Here is a 16746-nt window from a genome sequence, read left to right as displayed (position 1 = left end):
CATCTGCCTACATGTGCTGGCAAAACTGTTCTACAGTGAAAAATTACTATAGGAGCTGCTCAGAAATAGGACTGACAAAAAATGAAGACCATGACAGTCAAAAAGATGCAGAAATGGAAGAAGGCAATTTTAAAATAAAACAATTACATATATTAACACATTAAATAGTAATATAATAATATAGCAACATAAGCTACCTATCAATGATGATTCAGTAACTCCATTTAGAAGGCATCTAACACTATGAACATTAATGTTCTCTAGGAATCAGTGGCTGACCTAGAAAAATCCAACAGTTCTTCAGATACATGCAAAACAAATAGACAGTAAAGCTCTTGCATTAATGAATTTTATTTAATTTCTTTGTGAAAATACAGCTCACACATAGCTGATTTGTATGCATCATGTGTTTTTGAATGCTTGTCTAATTTTCAGCTGTCATGTTTAAAGGTTTCTGGACACCTGCTAAATGGATAGTGCAAACACAGCCTAGTTTTCAGATATGCTTCAAAGACTCAAATTTAGAAAACAAAAGAATTGTTTCTAAAGGTAACTTCATAGCTCATGCAGTTAGTCTCATAAGTAATTATGGTTTTAATGTTTTGTTTGTCCACACTGCCCTCGAAACTGAATGTTGTATTTTGCAATACTTCCAGTTAAATGTTAATGCAGATAGAGCATTTAGAAAAAGGAGTTAACATTATCTGGGTGAAAACTGCAGCAAGATACTACTAAACCACTACAAATGCCAAAGATGTCTAAAAACCTGAAGCTTATTCTAAAATGGAACAGTCTCACTGATGACTCCAGGATTTGCACGGCTTTCAAATTACGCTTTCACAGATCAGATGGTTTCAAGCTGAACAACCTCCACACGGTTGCCTGAACCACCCCTAATGTTTCTGTGTGTTTAATGAGGCCTCCAGCTGATGGGCACTGGCCATGGCAGTGCCCCTGCACTACACAGACCTCTGCCCTGCTCACACCACTCACAGGACAAGTGCCACAGCACAAACTGAAAGCCTAGAGCCCTGATCTCAGCAGCGATTTTCTACTTGCAACTATTAAACAAAGCCACAAATATACTGCAATGATTCCTGTATGGCTCAGATCTGAAGCACAGCACAGGCACATTTCTTAATATAACTGCATTTTAATGCATCTTTTGTCCGCCAAGAAGTCAAGCTCCACTTGTTACAGATTCAGTAAAGCAAAGGTGAACACTAGATCTCAGTGCTCATCAAGAAAAGAAGTACTGAGGCTGGGGAAACCTGCATAAACACAAGGGCACATTTAGATTTCTATGTTATTACTTGCCTACTGTTTTCAAGTTCAAACAGAAAAGGGTATAGTGTCACTCCAGTTTGCTCAAAGACAAGAAATTTAAGGACATTTATTTTTTTTTTAACTTTAGGACTGTTACATTTTTTTTAAATAGCCATTTTTATACAGAAAAGTCAAAGCCAATTACTTGATTTCCCGGAACCTTTTGAGTATTTAACAATAAACAGATGGCTTTCTCCACTAAAGATGGTAATTTCAGGAAAGATGACAGGTTTGGTACAGAAAAATAAATTTTGCTATAAAGCAAAATATTCCTGAGTACACAACAGCAAATGAAACTTAAAATGTAATATGGGCTGTTTAAATCAAGGAATTACTTTACTGGTTTGGCAAACATTGGCAAACCAGATTGATGAATCTATTGCACAGATTTAGAGCCCCCCGTGTTAATCTAACTCTGTCCTCAGTACAATTTAACAGGGAACAACTACATAGAGTCCTAAATTAATAAACAATGAACAAAATCCATTAATACGAATGCAACCTTTGCCATAATTTAATATTGCAGTTTACAGGTTCATATAGTGACTAACAGCATGCTCCAGCTGGATCACATGGCAACTTTTTCTAGTCATCTAAGAAACTGGATATAGTTTTCTTCATATGTATCTGCCATCTCACCTCATTAAGACAGTTATTGTAATTTGAAGAGTCTACTCGAAGGGGAGGACATACAGGGAAATAAACCAACCCCCTTTCCATTCCAGCAGTCTTTTCTTGGCCAGTAGTCACCTTATTACAGTTTCCATAAAAGTTTATCTATTTGAAGGCAAATTGCAATGGACTGAACTTAATTATGCATTCCAAAATTCACCTGGAGGCCCTTTATTAACAAGGAGGTGCCTACCACTTAAACAGCACAGGTTCATAGTGTCTGACAATCTGGTTTTAATCTTCACTACTGATGTCTTTCCCCAAGTACCAATTCTGTTTGGAACAGAAAAGTAATCCTATTACCTTACATAGACAGAGCTTTCTTGCAATGCTCAGCTCCAGATACAAGTATATAAAAAGCATAAAGGGCTCAAGAGACACAAGGAGTGGCTCACCCTGATTAGTAGTGACTGAAGAGTTCTTCCAGAACCTGAATCGAAACAGAAATAAGTATTTAAAATTTACCAAGGAGAACACGAAGACAAAAATAACAACAAAGCAGAGCCTGATTTGCCAGACGAACATCTGAGTGGTTTTTAACCCCGTCTCTAAAACACACAATAAGGATGATGCAGGAGATCAGAATCCAAGTGCCCAGAGGATGAACTGAGGATGTTCTAGGGAAATACCAGAGCTACTGATAAATGCTACTCAATTTCTCAAAAATCCTTCGATAGACTCCATGCTCAGCCCTCTTTTTTTTCCTCCTCTTACAAAAATAGGTGAACTTTTACCTTTTATATTGTTGTAGTAGAATTTGAGGGGCAGGAAAGGAGAAAACCTCTTCATAGAAAAAACAACCAGCAACTTTTTATCTCAATTACACTTACTGAGCTTCCTGCATTTTAAATCCTCCCCACCCTAATATTTATGTACTTTATTAACTACAATGGAAGGGGACAAAATGAATCCACAAAATTTCATATCCACTGAAAGCCAGCTTCCAGCTTAGAGACAGACTAGGAATCATTAAAATATATATACATGCAAAATAGGAGCTATTCCTTTTTATCCATGCAAAAAAAAAAAAAAAAAAAAAAAAAAAAAAAAAAAAAAAGGCGTATTTTGTTTTTCATCTTCTTTAAACTGACCTGCTGCTTCTTTCAGTCACTTCGGTCAGGCCATGAAGGGGCTGCTCCAGCAGCTCCAGCACCTGGGTGGAGCATAAGTGAACACCCTGATCTTCACCCACCACTAACACTGGGAGCTTCCTTGTTTGCTTTGAAGGGAGGGACAGGAGAGGGATGAATTATTACTGGCAGCCAGGCAAGAATCTCTCCAGCAAAGAGGAACATACTTATTTCCCAAGCAGAGCTTCCATTAGCAGCTGCTGTCAAATGCAGCCCCTTGAGTTTTCCCTGTTCATGCTGTTACTTGCCCTGTCTTGAAAAAGCCACTTTCACTGACACTGAGGACAGACATGTTCTACAGTGTCACTGAAGCAGGGATGCCTCAGGGATTACATTTGCAGAGTTAGTCATATGGATAGGAACTTGAAACTGGCATGTTCTCTAGCGCTTCCCCTGTCAGACTTACTGATCAATACTAGAGCATCTCACCAAAAGTAAATGTTTCCACTAAAGATTGTGCTATTTTGGGAACCTCACCCCAAATGGTTTTAAAACTCACAATAGAAGGCTAATAACAAAATCAGGAATGAGCTCAAACAGCTAATTTTCAACATTATGTTTTCTGCACCAGTGCTGGAACGCCCTGCATCAAATTACATTCAAGTATTAGTCCACTTGAAATAGCAATCGCTCACAGGTGCAGTCACCAGTGCCAAAATACTAACAGCTGAACCTGAAATTAGGGAAACCTGAAGTTGGGAAAACCAGGATTTTCGTATTAGTCAACTGGAACTTGAGCTTTTCCACTTCCATGTCTCAAGCACCTTGGAGCAGTCTGATACACTGTCAGAAGTAACTAATGATTCAGAGGCTGTTTAACTGTAAGGAAAGACCTCCCACCAGCAGCAATAAAATTAAGACTGTAACTAGCAAAATACTGATACTGTCTATAAAGAGGTAGTATAAAATCACATGCAAACATGCAGAAAAGCCACAAGAAACACTCCTGTTGCTAAACACTGCTCCAGGTGAACCATTTCTTAGCACTGCTGGGGCAGCTGGAACAGACTGAACCACCAAAGCTCCACCAGCGATTTCACACACTGCTCCCCCTGGAGCACAGAAGAGTCAGCACCTCCACATTTCCCTCAGAAGCTCAAAGCAAGCATTTATGCAAACCAAGAACAACATACCAGTATTTTCTCATCCTGACTGCTGAACAAGGGTCAGCAGCATCAACTTCAACTGCAGAACCTGCATTCACAGCTTTTGAGTACCCTCTATATAAAAGTCAGTATTACCACACATTTGTAAAGCAAATTCTCATATTTTGAAACATCTCTTGCAAAACATCCAAAATCAGACAACCACTTCTGGTACCACTAAAACACTAGCTTTGTTTAGTATCAAATTGAATTCATCTGAGAACTGAATTCTTTACTCAGATAAAATTCATCACATGCTTTCCACATGCAGGATAATGAAGAACCAAGTAACAAATGCACCCACAGTAAATTACAAACAATGTAAGTTTTGCAGTGATATTCTTTTCAAAATAGACATTTTTTAGCTTTTTATCAGTTAATTTTCTATTGAGAGGATTTAATTTAATCAACCTTCCTCCTTTTACACCTACATTTCTCTACATCTAAGACATTGTCTCATAATGCATTATTCTATAAATTACAGCCCTTCTACTACAAATAACACTAAAAAAATGCATATAATAGTCATTCATGAAGAGTTAAGGCATTGTTTGTTAATGGTACAGGACAATTAAAGAGACTGCCATAAAGCACAGGAAAAAAGCCACGTGGGCTGTATGTTTCTGTTTGTCTTACACACACACATGTATTACCTAAACCAGCCAGGTAACTGATGCAGTTCTGGCACTTCGAGCTATTCAGTTCTATCTCTCTTTTACAACTGTGACTAAAGCAGCTGGTCACAGAAGAAATGATCCAGACTTTTGATTTAGGGCCTGCCTGCCAATTAGGTAAAACACACATTACAGCCACCAGCAGCTCTAACTTCATCACATGGGAAGTTAAACAAAATTAAGGTTCAGAAAACAGAAAAATGAGAAGTCAAAATACAGAGACTTCCAGTAGCCTGGCAAGGAAAGAAAGATGCATAAGTGAATGTATGCTATCAGCTCCATGGAAAGGAAACAACTTGTGCTGGCTTATCTACTATTCCTTCAGCCATCTCCCTCTCCAAGCAAGCAGGAGAGTCTGCCAATTTGTGACAGGGAAATGAAGCCTCACAATAATAATAATAATAATAACAACAACAATCTGTGATTAATACACACCAGGTGCTATCCAGATTTCCAGGTTTCTTTAATACAGTATCTTTAATACAGTATCTTTAAAGGTACATAATCTAAGCATGAAGATATCTCTAGAGAAAGACACCAACATAAACACTTAAACCTCCTGAAAGCTGCACTAAGAGTTACAAAGCTTAAGATTTACCCAAACTTTATCTGAAGCTTTCAAATCAATTTTGGCGATAGACACAATCCTGGTAATCCAAATCAGCAGCAAGTAAGACACCAGCACATACAACTTCCCAGCATTTCTCACAGTCAACTCCTACAACACAGCTGCTCTGGAATACCAGTGCATCCTCTCTGGAAAACCTTCACCTGTGGCCAAAGCATTTAATTCTTACCAAGTTACAGATCACTTCTAATCTAGTTTACTACAGTGCCACTCTGCTGCAATATGGTATTCTGCATCATGTGTTTTCCAGGGGGCTGTATTTTGTGATAAGGCTTCATGTGACACAAAGCTTAACATAGGAAGCTGTACAGTGAAGTGATGTATTTGTAATGGAGTACACTGCAAAGTTCCTCTGTTCTTAAATATTTTTGTTTTCTTCAGTCATTAGGTATCAGCAGAGATTCTCTTAGAAAAGTATCTTCTGTTCCCTTTAAAACAGGTTTTAGATTCAAAAATGCCAGGAGGCTGTAAATAGGCAGACAGGCTGCAGCATGCAGTATTAAACACCCTGTAAACTGGTATTTCTAATGATGAAGATTCTAATCCTATCTTTCCTCTTCAATTTTTTTTATGGACTCCTGAACCGCGACTTCAATTAACCATGAAAACATTTATTAGGTAGCATTTTTCTAGAACAAGCATTATCAGAATGAGCAGTGCTAAATCTACCAAAAAAAAAAAAAAAAAAAAAAAAAAAAAAAAAAAAAAAAAAAATCACTCTGCAAACTCTGCTGTGCTGCATTTGACAGAACATCTCTACAGAATCTTTAATGGAATGTCATACGAAGCTCCACTACAGATTGGTTCCACGATGAATCCTATTATGACAATATATAAAATACCCCTTGTGTCTTCCAGGTCAGTGTTGTCACAGAAATCATAAACCACAACAGCTTCAACAAAAGAAAACTTGTGTAAGTCTATATTTTGGCAAAGAAGTTGTTATGACAACAGATTAAAAGACTATTCTTAGCAAAACTCTCCTTTTCAGAAATAATAGGATAAGACAAGGATCTTCCAATTCCTTAATCTTTTTTCAAAAAAAAAGATTATAGAAAAGAATGGTAAATGGGGAAAAAATCAAGGTACTCAGTTTTCAAAAATTTTAAAATATTCAGGTTTATTGAAGGGCATTGTTTGTTATTTTAATTTGGTTTGTTTGGGTTTTTTTAAATAATGTTCTTAAAATATGAAATCAGTAAAAATCCAGTAAAGCAACAGTTCAACAAGCTGTTCTATTTTAAGCATCCAATTTTACTGTCAGAAGTGCAATCTGAGTGTCTGCTGCTGGACCCAGAAAACACATTTAATCATAATCATGCCTAAACCATGACTGAAACTACTGCATTCTAGGGAATGCCATTCCATGATGCTTTATGTAGCTCCCCTTTGGCAGAATCGTGTGTCATGGCCTATTCAACTTACTCAGGTACTTGAAAAATACATAACCATACAGTACTTAACCATATACAAGTTGAAACTGACAAGAAAAAATAAATTACTAATCTGGGCACAACAGTTTCAGTTGACTACCTACCGGACCACTAATTCCCACCATCCCACAAAGGGCTGCCTGCATATCTCAGCTCTCTGCACATCCAATGACCACTGGCAAAGCAGAGCCAAACCATCAGCAAAATAAAGCAGTGAATATAACTCAGAGTGCTTCAATGAGATCTGCACAAGTTTAGAAGCAAAATCGCACTCCAGGATTACTCTCGGGGTAGGAGGAAATGCTTGTTCTTTAACCTCTTTTTGCAGGGAAAAAAAAAAGGCATTTTAAAGCTAAACGTTTCAGAAAAAAACCCACAAATGGTTCTTTAATTGTTTCAAAGGACAACAGCAAACAAAGATACCAAGTGACCTAAAATAGTAACTAAGTATCAGTGATCAAGAGGACAATAGCTATAGAACATTAGAGGAAGGAAGGATTTAGGTAACAGCTGGGAAAAAAAGTTTTCAGAATGTTTTAAAACTACATTAATGTTAACTTTTAATCCCAGCTACGAAAACTTAGAATCCAATTATGAATGTGCTACTTTTGTTAATTCATGCATTTATCTGTGAAATACAAGCAGATTAATGTGCTGTGAAATCCTGCCTAAAGTATTTGGCATAAAACACCGCTGTAATAAGAGCTTTAGAATGGAACAAAAATCTCCAACACATGACAATTTCAGCACTAAGAATTCCTTCAGAGATACCTCTTGTAACACAATACAATACTTTACACAATAATTTCTTGGGAGTGGAGTGGGAAGGAAGGCAGCACATTTCAAAATAAAGCAACTACTTCCTGGGTAATTTGTAGGACAGGACACCAGTAATTATTAATAGCAATAGTCTGTTCTGTTGCCCCATTTCTCTTAGACTCCAGTAGTGCCTGATGTTGTGCCCCAGTGTATGGGGTTTACATGGCCAGGTCTTGGTAGCCAGGGGACTACAGGGGTGGTTTCTGTGAGAAGCTGCCAGAAGCTTCCTCCACGTCCAGCAGAGCCAAAGTCAGCCACGCCAAGACAGACACGCTGCTGGCCAAGGCTGGCCCAGCCAGGAATGATGGGAACACCCCTGTGCTCACAGCTTGTATTGGGTCTGGCTGAGCTGGAGCTCATTTTCGCACAGCAGCCCTCACAGTGCTGGGCTTTGCACTGGGAGCTACAAAGGGGTTGATAACACACCAGAGTTGTGGCTATTCTGAGCAGAGCTGGCAGCATCAGTGCTGGATCTCCAACATTCCCCCCCATCAAGGGGCTCCCATCTTGGGAGGGCACACAACTAGGCCAGCTGACCCAAATGAAAAAGAAATACTCCTTACCATATGACAGAAGTTCTCCAAAATAGGAAGAGCTTAAGAATTTCCATTCTTTAAATATGAATATTGGCCTTCAGAAGCAATGTTGTGCACTGTACACTTGCGCTGGTGTATATGCCTACAAAGAGCTGTGATGAGAAATTTTCTGAAGAAAACCAAGAAAGAATTTCAAATAAACTAAAATAGGGGGGGAAATAAAGTAGCCCTCATCACATCAAGGTTTTCTGATTTTCCCACAATGCCATGCTAGTATTAACAAAACCTTTTTATGTCCAATATAATCTTATTATAAACTCAACTCTCTTTTTTCTTACACCATCTTGACACTAAAGTGACACAAGAACCTTGTAATGCTTTTCAAAAAAACAGCAAAAGAAACCCTGTCTATTGTTCAACAAGGATGAGTTTTGCACTGCTGCCACTGTGCAAATGAAAGTCACCCACTGCTGGAAGGCTCCAGTGCTCATTAAATGAGCAGCAGCCAGGCACAAGGACCTTCCTGTTACTGTGTGCCTCCCGAGTATTCACTTCTTAGTGAAGTGAATCATGTTCATGTTACTACTCTTCCTTCTGTGAAGGTGACTAGGATGTTTGTCACCATCCAAAACACAATGAAAAATCCAGAATTTATCGAGATGTATGTTGGTTGGCATGTCAACCATGCCATCCACTTTTACTGTTTCCATAGTAAAACTTAACATTAGGATTACATCTTCAAAACTATGTATTTTTATATGGTACTGCAAGTAAGCACTGTGACGTGTACTTACTCAAACATCACCTTAGGTGTTGAAGCTACTAAAGAATACATCTAAAATTCTCAAGGATATGACACCCCTAACACCAGATTTCCTACACAATTCTCTCAAGAGTCACACATGAGCAGCTGTATTCACATACTAAAATACTACAGGTTCTTACCAGGACAGCTGCTTTGTTAAGATACAAAACACTTACTCTGGGTTGTAACTGTCTGTAATGCTCACCTCACTTTCACTAAGATCTCTGGTTGGTTTTGCTAAATAGACAAATATATAAGAACTCATAGAAACAAATCAGATGTGGGACATCTTCTCAAGGCATTACAAGCATTAAAGAGAGATTTACAGATCTACCATGGCCCTTTTCTTTCTTGTAACTGTCATTAGTCCTGCCACCTGTGCAGCCATGGACTGCTGTTGTGATCTGCTGGAACTCAGCTGCTTTGCTCCATGAAGGTGCTTGCTGGGATAACCATAACCCAGCTAAGCATAAGGAACTATCACCCACCCAGCAGATCAAAGCCCTGCAACTTGCTCCTCCAATACAGAAAGTAAGAGCTGGACTAACTTCAGCTGGCTACCAGGCTGTTGACTGCCAGCTGTTTCTTCAGACACAGGTTTCTAAGTTCACAGTGACCACAGGCATGACAGGTACCATAATCCTTTTTTTTTGGCCTTTATGTTAGCCTGGAAGCATTTCTGACCTAACCAGATGGAAAGTTCAATGCAGGGCAGAAAAATCTGTATTGCCATCAGCAGACATGAAGTAAGATGCTTATCACATCTCACTACCTTTCCCTTCACAACTTCTAACACAGTTCCAAGCAACTTGGCTTACCTAAATCACTGTGCCTTTGCTTTGCCAACTTCCTCAAGCTGAAATTTCTATTTGAAAATAGAAGTTTTAAAATCTATAAACAATAGAATTATAACATGGCTTGGAAGCAACCTTGGTAATTCATCTACAAAACGAGAAGAGCTTCAAATCTGCATTCCCCTCAGGCTGCTCTGGACCTTATTGAGTCTAAAGTCTCTATGGATGAAGATTCCATGGACCTTCTCAGCACTTGATCTATAAGAGGGGGTGACTGCTACACCAAGACATTCATTCCCTCATGACCTACTGAAATTTCCATTTTTATGTCTTGCAGCCATTGACTCATTCAGACGGGCAAGTGGCTCTATCACCTCTAAACCCCCTTGCTTAAAAAGCTAGTTAAACGCAGCAACTATGTTCTCCCTCAGCCTCCTCTTTCTCAGGTTGCAAACCCAGTCCTTTGTGTGCACCCCCAGGCACTGGAGCCCCCACTCACCTGCAGAACCCAGTGCTGGATTCCCCTGTCAGTCTGACAGGGTGCTGACTCCTGCCCAGCAGAAGCCCCAGCTCCTCTTCTGCCAGCAACCAACAGCTGAACAATCAGTTTCACTTTCTAAACCTGGCCATTTCCACAACTTTCAAGATTCCAGTGAGAAACAGGACACCCACTGTTCATCATTCTTATTTCACAAAAAATCAAAACACCAGGCTTGAGACATTTCAACTTTAGTTCAGCAGATAAGGGGAAAGGTAAATGTTTGAATGGATACTACAACGATAGGACACTTTAGCCATAGTTCATAGTAGGAAAATAAATACTGGGTTAAGACACTTTCCTGCACACTTATATATATGTATGTATATATTAAAAAGAAATGCTTGGTACAGCATCAATAAAGTAATGGAAGGCTGTCAGAGTTGTGTGCTTGTCTTTTTTTTCTTCTTCAATACTCAAAAATCAATAATTACAGCAAACAGCTGTCCAGTAGCACCACAGAATCAAAGTTTGCCCTTTTGGTTTATTTTAAGTGTACACACAAATGAGCTCGTATACAGTATTTGCTTTGTTTGCAACACAACTGACCACTGAGCTGAAGTATATTTTTCTGTCAGTCCTCATTTTACCATTAGTCTGCAATATTCAGCTAAGAATGATTAATAAGCATCCCATCTGTTCACATATCAAGCAGCATTTATCCAACAATAAAAATGGCAGTATGGGCAACAACAATTTTAGTATCAAGCTTACAGGCAATCAATTTAAACAGAAAAAGAATCAAGAATTAGTCCTTAATAACTTAAAAGAAAAAAATCATTTAAAGTTAAGGAGAAATGTGCAGCTGTTAATTATAAACTTGGAACACCAAGATTGTTATCTCTTCACACACAAGAATATGTTAAAAAAGTATTTCAGAATCCATGGCAAAACTGTGGTGAATTTCACAGCAGACAAGCAACGTAAGTTGCCTCAACTAGGTTTTTAAACATCTTTCAAATGCCAAGAGATCCTTCTGTAAAGTAAACGGAAGCCTGTTTCTGCAGGTTTTGAATTAAGGAATTTTTTGACGGAAGCATTTACAGCAATAAACAATTAGCCTTTATTAAAAATAAGACTCAAAAGAAGATTGGCCTAATTTCCAAAGTAAAACACTATATATATTGGAAATAACAAATACAGTAAACCTCTATACATACAGAGCAATTTTTTTGCCAAGGAGAGGGATTGGGAAGGTGGGAAATGAACGTTTAGAAATAGCACACCATACTTTTCAAGGAGACTATTAAGAAGGACATTTGTATTTGTCCAAAATGCTGGATCAATCTTCAGAAATGAGGAGCTAAATGTGTACTTTCCATGCATCTTTTAAACAATAAGCATCCAAATAATTTAGGTAGTTGAGGAAGGATGAAAAAAAGAAACCAAAACACATACATATATAAATAAAAAGCCATTTCAGGTAAATAACAGGCAGAAAATAGATTCAGTTGTTACCATCTTGAAACATTTATTCCTTAATATTTGCATAACAATTCTACCTAAAGCATTTGCAAAGAAGGTTACACCTGCACATCTAATAAGCCATCAAAGCCTTGGTCCTTGAAGAGCTGGGTTAAAAGTAAAAATACAAAAAAACACACACAAAAGACAACCCTATTTCTGCCTAAAACGCACAGTCCAAAAACTACAAGACCTGGAACCCTCTTAGATTATTTTACTAATATTTCTGATTAAGAAATCTCCATGAAGTATATGATAGCCCACAAGATTACTCTGAATGCTTATACAAGCCAGTGGTCTAAAATCCTTGGGAACTTTTGCAGTGGAAGCAGACATTGTAATTCCTTGTTTCAGAGTACAACTTTGTACATCCTCTGCAACCCTGGATTAGTTTTGGTTCAGCAGATACTTCTGTCTCTGTTCTCCTATCACACTATTGCCCAGCTGGCCTTGAAAACCATCAACATCTGCAGGCAGGCTGCAATGTGTCTGGTCCCTGCCCTGGCATCCCACTGTCAAACGAGCCTGTGTTACACATCTTTGAATCAAGTGGGGGAAAAGGGAAGACAACTGTGCCCAGAGACAAAGATCAAAGCAGGGAACTATTTGAAAGTCAATATTTTTATTAGCTACTATTAGAAGAATCGAGAGCTCCCCTTCATTATACATAAGGAACACTCCAAGTAAGTCGGTGAAATCACTTTGACAGCATCCTTAAATAAGTCTGGCCCAAATTCATTTCATGTTACAGTCTAAACCATTTCCAAGTTCTCTAACACACAGATACACCCGCAGACACTACTGGAGCACATCAATTACTATTCTGCCCTCAAAGTGCCTTTGTGGGCACCTCTAGAACTGAAACCAGGTCTCACACGACCTGCAACACCATCACCGGTGAAGTCTCTACACCTGTAAGGAAAACCCGGCTGCAGTGAGCAGACTTGCTCAATTCCACATGCTCTGCCCTAGGGCAGGTAATACTTTCCTTCCCCGAACAAGCACAACACCCTTTGTGTTTGTATTATCAGATAGGCCAAAGCGTGTAGGATTTGTAGACTGCCTGGAAGCCTTCAGCAAGCCTGTTCTGTACAACGGTGAGGTTCAAAACCACACCATGCGTGCAAAAGCATTATTGTAGCTGGGGAGTGGAATAAATAATCAAGTGGAATTTGTTTTTGTAGGTTATTAAAGGAGCTCAGGTCAAACTTCACTGATGGTACTGCTCCAGGCAGAAAGGCTTAAAAAAAACCAGCCTTTGGAAAGGAAAGCTGGATGGAACGACACAGAAATCAAAAGCAAAACAAATTCTGCAAAGAGACAGCTCACTCCGTTCGAAAGAAATTTAAGAATTAAAAGGCAAAAGCATCAAAGCCGCTGCCGGTCACCCCCAGCCCGTGTATCTAGACCAGTTCCATTATCCCAGAGAAGTATTTTTTGCTTTAAGAAGGGGCATTTTTCAGAGCAAGGTCACGGCAGTTGCCCAGGCAGGGCTGCACTCCCAGCCCCCGCCCCGCACGGTCCCTCCCGCAGCCGGCCCGGCCTGCCCGGTGCCCCCGCTGGAGGAGGAGGAGGAGGAGGAGCCCGCGCCGAGCCTCCTGCCCCTCCTGCCACACCAACAAAGAGGTCCCCGCCATTATCCACCCGCCCCTCTGCCGACCCCCCGCCGCCGGCAGCCGCGGCAGGTCACCGGCCCGGAGCGCCCCGCACCGCCGCCCGCCCCCCGGCAAGGGCACGGCCGGCCAAGGCTCCTTCCCGCCCGCCGGAACGTAAACAAAACCGCCCGGCCCGGCCCCGGGCCCCGCGGCGCGCCCGCTCTCCCTCCCTCCTTCCCTCCCCGGGACGCGCCGCCGCCGCCCCGCTCCCCTCCGCCCACCGCCGCTCCCGGGGGCTGCGGCCCCGGCCCCGCTCACCGACCACCGCCTCCGGCCTCGGCCGCTGAGTAATGAGCCGGGCCCCGGCCGCGCACTCGCACCGCGCTCCGCCCGCCGCGGCTGCGGCTGCGGCTGCACCGCCCCCTGCGCTCGCCCCGCCCCGCCCGGCCCGGCCCGGCCCGGCCCCGCTCCGCCGCCCACCCACCCCGGAGCCCGGCCCTCGGCCCCCGCCGCCTCCGGCCCGCCCGCTCCCCGCTGCCCATAGGCCCCACTGCCCTCGGTCTCCACTGCCCTCGGCCCCCGCCGCCTCCGGTCCCCACCGCGGCCCTGTGGGGCTTTGGCTCCGCGGCTGCCCCGGGCCCGCTCATTCCTGCCGGGAACCAGCATCGCTCTGCCTCCTCCGCCCCCTTTCCCCCGGAGCGATTCTTTTCCTGGATTACGCCCGGCAGCCAGACCTCTCTTCCTGCTGGGGCTTTCATGAAATATTTCCATGTTTTCAGGCCTTTGCCCTGGCGCTCTGTGGCGGTGCTCTGGCACCCTCCCTCGCCCCTGGCACCGGTGCTGCTCCCAGGCATCTTCCACGGCCTTGGCAGCTCCAGCTTCCCGCGGCCCGCCTGGCACGGCAGGGCTTTATCTCATTACTGGGCATCTGGAGTGCTGTAACATTTTCTTGTTCTGTGTCTGTTCTGGTGCAGTTTTGCCTTTGGTTCTTGCCACCTGACATGAGTACTCTCTCCTTAGACTTTTAATATTTTCCTTGGTATATCATTGTGAGGTAGGTTTTTGGGTTTTGTTTGTTTGGTTTTTTGTTGTTGTTGTTGTTGTTTTGTTTTGTTTGGTTTTTTTTTTTTTTGGGGTTTGTTTTTTTTGGGGGGGGGGTTTTTTGTTGGTTGGGGGTTTTAAATTTTTGTTTATTTTTCTTTTCTTTTTTTCTTTTTTTCTTTTCTACAGGGAGGTCCCTGCTTTGAGACAAAAGGAGGCTCCTCAGTGAGCTGCAGCAAGCCTTTGTATATTTTTACTGCAAAGAAAAGACCCTATGAGCAGTATTTAAAAATACATAGAAAGATAGAAGGAGTAGTCATTTTTTTGTTCACAAAGCATCCATAGTAAAGAACAGAATTTATTTTTGCACTGAAATGGATTAGCATAATACATATAGAAACTCAGCTGAGTGGGGCTGCAGTGAACGGACACAAGGTGGCTGAAACCAAAATAGGTATTTTGCAAGTAAATGCCTGATTATGTCTACAGTCACTTTTAGACAAACTGTGAATAGAAACAAGATATCCTGGGCATGTGCCCTTGCAGAACTGCTTCACTGAGGAGGAAAAGACCTTGTCACATCAGGAGAGGAGCTGGAGCTGGGTGAGGCAGCCCCATCTGCTCCCTGAACACCCAGCGGTGCTCCTAAGAAAAGTGATGAGTGACAGCAGTGGATGACTCTTCTGGAGGCACAGAGGACTCTCTGCTGACCTGACATGCTCTCTGGAGGGTGTGCTGCTTCCCAGGAATGTCACTGAGAGACTGCCAAGCCTTGTGCTGCCCACTGGCTGTTACCTGCTGCTGATTTTCCTATGGGCATCTCTGGTACAGCCAGGAAGAGTCTGAGGAGTGTGGAGAGGCATTACAGGGCTCTGGGAGCAGCATTAAGGTGCTCCGGAGCAGAAGCAAGTTTTTACATCAGTCCTCTCAGTCAAAAGGAAGGTGTTTGAAAGAGCCACTTCATCAAGAAGAGATCCATAGGAATTTTAGGTACTCAGGGTGCCCAGTTTTTCCAACCCTAGGGCTTGAGAAGCCACAGCCAGGATTAACACCCATATCCTCTTGTGCAGACAGATTGATCAATATTGTTTGCTGAGGAAGATAGATATATGTAGAAAGACAATACCAACTATGGAAGTTTTTAGAAAATCCTGGAAGTAATACAAATAGAAATAAATAAAGCAATTTTGATAATAATATCTTTCTGAAACCTTTTTTTTGCACCATTGATTGTGGGAAAGAAGCTGCATTTCACATAAGAAAGTGAAATGGAAATTTGCTATCAAAGCCCAAATTAATAGACATATTACAGCCTTGAAAGGTGTACAAAACCCCAGACATACTAATTGCTGGTGAATACAGCTAATGTTAGAATGTTTCCTTTTAATAGAAGAAAATAATCTAATGAAAGAAACATTGTAACAGATAGATTTTTAGAATTAATTGCATCTTGCAAAGCACTATGCAATCAACTCCAAGTAACCACCTACAGGGACCTGTATTCCCTCTTTAAATGGAACTAGAAACAGACAATAGTTACAACATGCAGTTATACACTTGAATTCTGACTACTAGCAAATAATGATGAACTGGAGCAAATATTTTTGTTTAGTAATAACCCAACTGAATGGAGCACTCGCTGGCTCCATGTAATGTCAGAGGAGACGAGCAGCCACCGTGGGGCACCATGCGACAGGTTACAGACATGTAGGTGGGGCCACACTCACGGCTGATACTAAAGCTCAGACATTTCTGCACATCTAGTCAAGAGACTTTGTTCTCTCAAATAGCATTAATGCTATTAACCCCTTCTTTGTTGTTCCTGAAAAAGTTCTTCCTGAGCTGCCATAATTCCATGTACAGCCAATTTATATTAATTGTTGCACTGATAATAGGGGCCAAAGTACATGCGATCATTAGACATAGTCAGCCAACTGGAAATTGTTTGTGGAGGGATGTGTAGATTAACTGTTAGAAAACAGTGTTTATGGGGTCACATACCTCATATTTCTACACACAGCATAGAGTGGTTTTTATTTATACTACTATTCAATAGAAATTTTTCATAGGCAAATTCAAGAAAAGTTCTCGAGGTTTGGCATTAAGTTTCTAAGTTACATACTTAGCATCCCTTCTTGCACCCTTA

The 16746-nt window shown here is 41.3% G+C and overlaps 1 protein-coding gene across 3 annotated transcripts in view; it reads right to left on the bottom strand.

Annotated features, from left to right (window-relative positions):
• MAPK8 (mitogen-activated protein kinase 8) overlaps positions 1-13963 on the bottom strand; it is a 41817-nt gene extending 27854 nt beyond the window's left edge. For 2 of the 3 annotated variants that reach the window (XM_083866220.1, XM_083866222.1), the window contains exon 1: positions 13878-13959. The gene's annotated coding sequence lies outside the window, so the exon portion shown is untranslated. Of the gene's footprint in view, positions 1-13877 lie in introns of all 3 variants that reach the window. The other variant, XM_083866221.1, reaches the window with a different exon arrangement.
• Between the last annotated feature and the right edge of the window lie 2783 nt (positions 13964-16746).

This window comes from Zosterops lateralis, assembly GCF_965231275.1.
Source record: "Zosterops lateralis genome assembly, chromosome: 8".
NCBI lineage: Eukaryota > Metazoa > Chordata > Aves > Passeriformes > Zosteropidae > Zosterops > Zosterops lateralis.
The sequence above is the reverse complement of the archived record's forward strand: the minus strand, read 5'-3'. Positions and strand labels throughout refer to the sequence as shown.